Source organism: Struthio camelus, chromosome 1 (genome assembly GCF_040807025.1).
Source record: "Struthio camelus isolate bStrCam1 chromosome 1, bStrCam1.hap1, whole genome shotgun sequence".
Taxonomy (NCBI): Eukaryota; Metazoa; Chordata; class Aves; order Struthioniformes; family Struthionidae; genus Struthio; species Struthio camelus.
The window spans coordinates 121,391,680-121,401,084 of NC_090942.1; the positions used below are offsets into that span (position 1 = coordinate 121,391,680).

Below are 9,405 nucleotides of genomic sequence, written 5' to 3' on the forward strand. Positions count from 1 at the left end.
TTACTGCTGGAAATAAACAGCTTCATACTGTCACTCACTCTAACAATATCATCAATTGTAAATCTCAACTGCAAGGGAAAACCACCTTAGGAAAACTGAACAGGTGATTTTTAGCTTTAAACTAAATCTGTACAAACTATTGAAAGCATTCATCGGTAATGCATTTCTTTTCTCCAAATCCCCTGACAAACAATTCTGGATTTAGCTCTGTGCAATTTATTGGAGGATAGGAATATAGGTGTACTTGATTCTTCAGGGAAAATACTGTGTGGTATGAAACAGCTTACTTAATCGCTGCATCTAAGTATTGCAAGATGCATGCGAATATAAGGAAGACCAATCCATGCATAGTAGCCAAAGCTCCCTTGTAGTCGGATTTTATTTTGCAGCTTGCACAGTGGTAGTCACAGATAGTCATCTGCATTGGAGAGATTTCTCTTTCACATGCACTTTGCTAACTCAGTCTTTATTATGCAGCTTGAAAAGTCTCACGTAGTTGATCTTTGTGCATTCAGGGTTTTGATTCTTTAATTCTCCCTGCACATTCACTAGAAAGTTCTTAACATCAGAGAGGAGGAAGCTAGGGCAGAAATAATCGCTCAGAGACAGAGAGTAATTAACTGAGTGTCTCAGAGGCTGTGGTGGGTCCTGGTTCCCAGAACTTGATAGGAGGTGAACCTAACTTAGTGCAGCTAGGAAGCTCTTAAAATTTTTCCACTATCCTCCCCAATTACATGGCTGAATCTTCTAATAAACTATCCCTTTAAACTAAAGAGGTAATCCACTCTAGTATGGGGCTATCTGCCAAGGAGTTCAAGTTGTTAGAAAAAATGAAGTGGTACTGCACTCCACACTATTAACGTGCCGAAACAACAACAACAACAAATCTTTTCTCATGGTCCAGAATATTAAACAGACACAAATAACTTTCATTAAAAAGCCGCATTTTCTGTACAGAGAGTATTCCCTGGAGAGAGGAACATTTCTTTTCACAAGTAGGATGAATTTTGCACTTCATTAAATGCCTTGATCTTTTCATCACATTAGCCTTTAACGCAACAACATAATCTTTAGTTTGTCTGGATTAATGATTAGAATAAATGTATGTGCTTGTGTATGCATGTGTGTGTCTATTTGTGTGTACAAAATCCTTAGCTATTCTTTAAAAAAATAAAATGCAATGAAAAACTACCTTCAGTTCCTATTGTTCTTAGCAAAATTATTGGTTTATAATAAATACATATGTATTTTTTTAGGTGTTTAATTATAAGTTAACTTTCAAAGGTCTCTAATTCTTCCGTATTATGATCTTAACTCAGAAGGGTGATTATCTAGCTAGATGCTAAATTTGCCTACCTCCCATTAATATCCAACTGCTTCACAAATACAGTCTGCTGGCTCATGTTAAAATCTGAATGAATACTGTGTTGTTGGGTCTTGTAAAAACCTATAATTAGAGACAATTACCGCTCTATTAACTGACACTAACAACTGACTGATGGGCGGTGCTGGCTGCGCCTGAGACATCTGATGAGGTTGCCAGCCTCAGCTGTCCGTCTCACCCTGTTGCACGGATGCCTGCGAGGCTCATGAATCAGCTCCAGTTATCTGAATACAGGCAACTCAGTGAGAAGTCATCTTAATCCGTCTTGCTGTAAGTTATGGTGCTTCTGCTGCTGATTCACTGCGAGCTCAGCTGTCCCTGCAGTGGAGGCAGGACATACAGCTGCATGGAGCAACAGTGCATTGGGAAGAAGAGGTTACCAAAAACAGAAGGAAGAAGCTGTGGGGACCCAAAGTCAGAACATACGATTCCATAGATAACTTTTTGACTAAAGGGGGAACAAACAATTTCTCCTTTCTGTGGCAATTCCAAAGAAAGAGCGGACGAGGAGATGCTCAATTTTATGTCAACAAAACTTGCTGGGGGGATTTTGGGGTGAATAATTAACACTATATATCTTAGAAAAAAAAAATCTCTTTACCCAGCCTGGAAACAGAAAGCTCTTTCGGAGTTCAAGCACTTCTTCTGAATTTATTTTTATATGTTAAAATTAAAATGGAAGGAAGTTGTAATGAAGTCATCTCAAATAAACTATATCCAAGTAATGCAGCTTTTACATACCACTTTGATATGACAAAACTGACTCAAATTCCCCAGAATATTTTAGTATTGTGAAATATCCATTTTCTCAATACGATTTTTACATTTTTTTTTTACTCATTCATGATACAAATATACCTGGAAACTACATTAGTATACTTTCTATACTCAGACTCATCTAGAAAACTGCTAAATGTCTCTCCAGCTTTTAATGGTGGCCCAGGGTAGAATCTGGCTGAAGTTTCTTCTTTTTTTTTTCCCCCCTAGTGTTTTCAAAACAAAGCTCTGGATGACATATGGAACTCAATACCCATCTGCTTTGGAGACAGCATCAAACTATCAAAGCCCAAACTTAGTGCAGAAACTGCTGTTTTGCCTTACAAACGTGGGAATACCAAATTTCAGAAATGCACAGAACAGGTCTGACACTAGCGTATGCCCCAAATGATCCTTGCAATGTGTTTTCAGTCTGGATATTGTGGTGAAATAAAGTTACAGTACAAACTGAAAGGTCCTGATTCTGGAATCGCTTAGGGTACTGCAGTTGCAAAACTTGCGAAGGGAAGGCTTGATTTCACCCAGTGTTAGCCACAGAAAGCCAAGCCGCTTGTCCAAGCTGATTACCTGGACTCTCTCGACAGGGAAAGGTGAGAAGTATGTTCGTGCCTCTGGAAGGAAGCTGCAGAAGAGCTGCCAGAGCTGGAAGGATGACCCCACACCTCACAGTGAGAAGGCCACGTTAGGGAATCTTAGCACAGCTGCTGCAGCAGGATGGAGAGCAGCTCACACCCTGCTAACGCATTCAGCTGGGTAGCAGCATTGGACCGGCACTCGCAGCCAATGCACAACTCACAGGGGCTGCAAAATCCCCCTAAGACGTGTCAAGTAGCTCATTTTTCAGCCTTGTGCTGTTGTGGCAAAATTGCTGCACTGCACGAGCCCACTGCTTTACAGCTAATTCAGATTTCTGTTTGCTGCTCTGTGACTACTTGGGGCGTCAGTGCAACCACAGCTGCTTCACGCAGAGCTATAATCATTTCCACTGACTTAAAGGAACATGGCCAGGTAAACAGAATCAAATGGATGCTGTAAAACATGACATAACTCTGGGCTGGAAAGCTGTATTCCTGAAACCTTTCAGTTCCCCCTTTCCTAACCTTACCAGCTACTCGCAGCACAGAACACACCCACAGCGGTGGTCGTGTTTTTCAGCTAGTGAAAACAAAAGCCAAACAAACTAATTCCCGCTAAGATGTAAAAGACCGCTGAATTCCTGCTGCATGCAGGCTTTAAAGTAACAGACTTTTTCCTTAAAATGTATCACGTGAAATGTTCTTGGAATACATTGCACGAATTGCTATTTTACAGGCTGTGACACAGTTCGTGATTGGGGAGTTTGGAAACAGCATTTGAAAATTCCCAGTTGTAGCCTTACCATAGCATGCACACATATATCAGAAAGAGATTTATTTCTGCAGAGCTGCATTATTATATCTTTGTGCCTTAAAATACTTTGCGCTGTCGAAAGAAGCTGAACCACAGAATGTGAGTATCTGGAAGTATAACACTCCTTCCCAAAGGGAAGGACTTTTATTTTTTTCCCTAGTATAGATCAGCAGAATGCTTCCTACATTTTTTAATTTTAATATATGACCCTGTGGTTCTGATCTGCCAAAGAAACTTTACAGTAAAGGGGAGCAATCCTTCATAATATTTTAATACCAGCAAAAGCTCCTACTATATAGGAAATTATTTTTCTTGCGTCGCTCAGCTGACGCAGTGTCCTGGTATAGAAATGCCTACAAGGATTCATACCTCTAAACTGTGTTGCTGTACTGGTAAACATTTATGGTGCATGCCCTGGCACAAGATAATACAAAGTACAAAATCAGGGAACCTGGGAAGGAGGGTGCTGGGTCTCAGCATCGTTAGCTATCCATATGGACCCTGATGTTGCAGGGCGTTTACACCTCCCTTGAAGCACGGGTAGAGCTATCCCATTGCTGTGATATCCTCTGCTGAATGGGAGCTCTTTTGGAGGATTTCTCTGCCATGTAAAGCCAGATCTAAAGCCCATTGAGTTAAACTGGCTTCTGATCAGACCTTACAACATCCTCCCATGCTAGCAAAGCCAGCACATATTTTAGCTGCAGTATTAGGCGCTCAGTAAGTGCATTAGACAACTAGACTAATTTATAATACTTCAGGGTGTGTGTTTGTACAGGTATGTCTGCTGGCAACCACTGTGATTCATCTAGACAGACCCAGTATGCAGCATGCAAACTCCTGATGCATTCTGTGCTCTCTGAATGAAAACTCCCCCTTTAGAAAATGTGACTGTTTTTTCCTCTTTTTCAACAGAAATTAAATGTGCTGTTGGTACAGAGGTTTAGGTGCCAAATAAATGAGAGGCAATAAAAATAATGTTGCTGAGAAAGTGGCAGGAGACCTAGTGAGAGGAAAGATACTTGCTAACAGAGCAAAGGGAAACTAAATTAACGTCGCTGCCAGTCAGAGGCTGGGTCTGACCGTGCTCCTTCGGCTCCTGCAGTTCTGCTGTGCCAGGGGACTTCGTGAATGACTGCAGACGATATGCTCAGGTAAGAAAATGCAACTGCCCCAAAAGAAACAACCGCCAGCACCGCACAGGCGTCACTGGGAGATGCAGTGAATTAAATATATGCATAATATTGTTGCGTTCACCTCCTCCTCTGTTTGTCCCCAGACTTCTGTTTCCTGTTTCTCTCTTCCAAACAGGATCACGAACCCCCTAGCAGGACATACGTGAGTGGCATCACTTCAGCTGCTATATAAGACACCAAATTTTGTGATCATATAGTATGTTTTACAGATTTGAAAGGGAGCATGATAAATTCCGGGCTAGGAGTCACTATGCAAAATCATTCCTGTGACTTTACAGGAAGTTTCATAAAATCATTCATTGTATGATATTGACAGCAAAGCCAGAACACAGTGGTGGGTTAAAGACATATTCTCCCCTAAAAATAGTTTATTTTCCTTTACCCTCATGTCTGTAATTTTAATGGTATTTGAAATAAAAGGAAATAGTTTAATAACATTGAGTACCTTGAAAGTAATATTCATATAAAACTTCAGCATATTACATGGCTGATACACAAGCAGCAAATCATTTCCAATTTGTAGGGTTTTCTCCCACAGCTGTGAGTTCTTCAGTGCAGAAAAGTAACAAAGTAAAGAAATCAGCATTAAGAATAATTTTTCTTTTCAGTATTCTTCAGACTTTAATCCAGGAGCAGTTATTCTGTAAGTATTTCAAAATTTTTAATATGCTGGAAGAAACATTTTCTGCGCCACGAGATGCTTAAGATATCCTCTAAAATAAAACCTTTTTTTATTATTAGCAGGCTAGAAGAAGCACAACACACAGAGAACAGCTTTATCCTCACCTGCCATTTCTTGTCACACTCCCACGATCTTTCCTTCAGGTGATCTGGAAGGTAGGAGGAGCAAAGCCCAGCGCAACGGGCCCTTGTTTTATTGTACTTTTTAACAGCTCTTCATCCATTGCAACTATTTAGGGCATGGGCTGGGATCATCATTTCCTTCACCTTGTCTTCTTCAATTTCTTGACTTAGAGTTTATCTTAAAGCCTTTTGTTTGGGCTCATAATTAGGCAGTGAGTCAGTAACCCACAAGTATCATGAGTGGAGCCAGACATGATCAGCCGGCTTCACTGACCACCTGCTCCAAGCTGTTTCCTGCGTGGGCGACCAAGTTCAGAAACACTTAGATATGAGTTACGGTAAATTTTGTTTAACTTTGTGTACACATTGCAGGCGCTTGGGGTGGTTAAAGCTGGATGATGGTGAACTTCATTTCTCAGGGCCTGATCCTCAAGCCATATACAAAAGCTTGGCTTTGCTGAAAAGCCAGCTAAACTTTGCCGTCTTTAGTAAAGAAGGGCAAGAATCTGGCCTTAAATATTTGGTTCAACCATGTTTCATCATTGCTGCTCATGTCATTACTTGCTTTCTCAAACTGCTGTTCCCATCTTCCTGCGGTTGCCCGCAGCCAGACCACCAGCTTTCCCTACCCCCTTGTGACCAGGGAGACTTCTCTGGACATTTCCCATCTGCCTTGGGAAAAATTGGGATGCTTTTGTTCTCCCTTCGAGATTTTCCACTTTGACTTTAATTTAACACGATTTGGGGCTTCAGTGGTTCAATCAAAAAAAAAAAGGGCATTAAAACAACGAACAAAACCCCACTAAGAAGACTGAATTTGGAGAACAGAGAAGAGGGGCAGACGTGATATCTTTGATCAGAAAAGGTGCTTGCACATTAATAAATATGCACTGTTTATGCAGATCCAGGCAGGAAGGTTTGTAAGCACATACCTCTGACCCCTCTGGAGGTCCACATGCCGGAGACTAACGGTCTAGTCTCCAGTCTATCCCCCCGTCTGACTAATCACAGTTGTACGCTGGGGTTTCTTTGATGTGCCTCCCTTATCATACCACGCTTTCCCACAGGCGAGCATCCTGACTTGCTGCACGGCTCCTCAGGCATGGTCCGTCTCTCGCGCCACGTCCACAGCGCTGCTGGGTTCCCCCCCAAGTTGCTTGCCGCTGCAAATGCTAGTTTGCATTAACAGTTTTGGCTCCTGCTTTTTTTCTGAATGCCTTCCCATGGCCAGCCATGCACGCACGCTGCCACCCCGGCCATGGCGTGCCCTGGAGACCATGCCAGCAAGCATGCTGCTGCCAGTTAGCTGACTGGGCTTGTGGGGAGGAGTTGAATCCAGCTCACAGTGCCTTTTAAGAGATAGGGCCCATGTTTTCTTACTTCTTCCTATTAACTGTGTTCAGCTCTATACAAGTAAGAATTATTGCCAGCTTAGTACCCCTCTGTCACAGCTATGTTTGTGCAATGTTTTCACAGCAGACGGTGATGTGCGCTCCTTTGGGTGACTGCTATATCAAGGAGAGGTGACGTATCAGTGGGTGTATTTTTCTGATCATGCTCTGAATGTCTGCTGGACAGGGAAAGTATTATTTGAGAAATGTTTTTCCCCCAAGGAACTCCTCAACTAATGCAACAGAATAGTGAAACTTTCTAGACAAAATCTGAGCCCTGCATATTCCTGACGTGATTCATCTTTTGGCTAATTATGTTTTAGAACCAGAGCTGAACCCGACAAGGTAATATTTCAAAAGCATGTTGACGTGGTTGTTTTGAATTGAAAATTTCTGTTTCAATTTTCTTATTTTTACATGAAAATACTTGTACTAGATTTGAAAGTCTTGATTCATAAGGGACATGATTATTTCTGTCAATTGCTATTTGTTATTCCTTTGATTATAACTAATAGTGCTGGAACCAGGTTCTCCCCAAGAAGCAAATTTTACAAAAAATAAATGCTGACGCTTGCTTCCCCCTCACCAATACTTGAAAAAGTGTTAGGGCCCAGAAATATCTTTGGGAGAAAAATAGAATGTGCCACATTAATCTCCAAAGTCAAGGATATAAAATTAAATATTCTTTTATTTGATTATTTTGACGCGTCTTCTCCATGTTCCTTGCAAAGTGGAGCTCCAGTTTCCTAACACTCTGAACCTTATTCTTCTGCTGAGGACTCTCTGACATTTTCCTTAGAAAAACCCTGGCCTTAATCACATCTCCACCCATTACCAAGCACCCACCTTACGAGCAATGACTTTGGCCAATTTTTGCTCAGGAATGTCGTAAATGGTTTTTAATTCTTTTACATCTTCATTCTATCACGTCTCTTTTGAGCAGGGTGACTATTTTTGAATGTGAACTTTCAACATAACTATCAGCAATTTGATATTGAGGAATAATATTGAGGAAGAGATTGACACTTGTAGTTTAAAATGTATTTTTCCCACCTGCTGGCTACAGAGATTGCAGAAAGTTTCCAAAATGTCAAATACGGTAAGTTTTAAAACAACAGTTTCAAAAATTCATATGAAACAGAAACATATTTCAAAAATATTAACATAATTATACTCTTTTCAAAATGATCTAGTGACCCTGAGAATTCTAGAGTGATTTTTTTCCCTGTGCACATAATTTTCAAAGTAGGAGAAAATGGTATGCTCTGGATAATTTGTGTTGTTCCCAAACAAGTAGATGGAATGGCATTTATTGTTTTTGATTATTTGTTTCTCTTCCCCGAATTTCAAGTGGTCATAGGTGATTTTTGTTTTTTTGGTTTTTTGTTTTGTTAATTCTCAATTTGAGAGTAGTACACCTCTCTGCATTTCATTTTAGGCAACACAAGGGACTACTTAGAATACTACAAATTCATTGCTACCAGTTCATTTCTGAAGACATTTATGAGCACTGTGATGGTGAATACTCTGCCAAACTGTTCTCCTTCCCTCTCTATCCTATAAATGCAGTAACTTTCTCAAACTTTTCAGAAGGAAATGAAGTGGGAGACAAAAATGGCAGATGACTTTCAACATCAGTGAATGTTTGCACACGGCAGAAAAAGCTTCTAACTTTAAATATGCAGTGCTGGGCTCTCAGTCACCTGTGACAACCCAGAAAAGGAGTCTTGGGGCGATAATGCTACGAAAATATCAGCTCGGTGCCTAGGAGAAGGAAGAACAAAACCAAACCTCCATCACTACCACCTGAAATAAAACCTTGGTGCATTCATTTATTTAATGCTTTGTGCAGTCCTGCTCCCTGCCTCGAAACTACTGCTAAGTACCCAGACACCTCCTGTGGCTCAGGAAGTCCCCTGACAAGCACCTGCAGAGGCCGCTTTGGCCCTGAACCCTCTTCTGAGGGAGCCCATCTCCACCCATTGACCACCAATGAAGCCCATGGAGACTGGCTTCTTCACTGTGGCACCTCAAAGGCTTAATGGTAGACTGTGAATACGATGAATGTGTTGGCCTCATGCAGGGGCACGAACTTTAGCTGACATATGGCCTGGACTAATTGACCAGATAAAGTTTGGGATGACTATTTGTAGCACTCTGGTGCTTCTTCGCTGCAACCTAATCTGCAAAAATCAGACTTTGATCCAAAAATAACCGATTTGTGCAGATAAGTCAGAGCAAAATTTGTTGCACAACGTGAAAACTGTAAAGCTGGTAAAGGAGATTTTGTCGGTCTGTGAGAGAATGTGATAAATCTGACAATGAAAATAAATAGCTTTATTTTGTTTTCCCAAGGAGGAGTCTAGCCAGAATTTTTTTAAGATCCAGCGCTAAGTACTTTTCCTCATTTCCATTTTGTGATCTAGGGTTGCTTCATTCACCGGTTAAAATAAGAAAAATGAGT

At 41.0% G+C, this 9,405-nt stretch overlaps 1 long non-coding RNA gene across 1 annotated transcript; it reads left to right on the forward strand.

The window, feature by feature from the left end:
- Positions 1 to 4,475: 4,475 nt before the first annotated feature.
- LOC138061588 (uncharacterized) lies at positions 4,476 to 6,290 on the forward strand. Its single transcript, XR_011135440.1, has 3 exons — positions 4,476 to 4,704; positions 5,355 to 5,389; positions 5,488 to 6,290. It is a non-coding gene; the product is annotated as an uncharacterized lncRNA (long non-coding RNA).
- Positions 6,291 to 9,405: the final 3,115 nt, after the last annotated feature.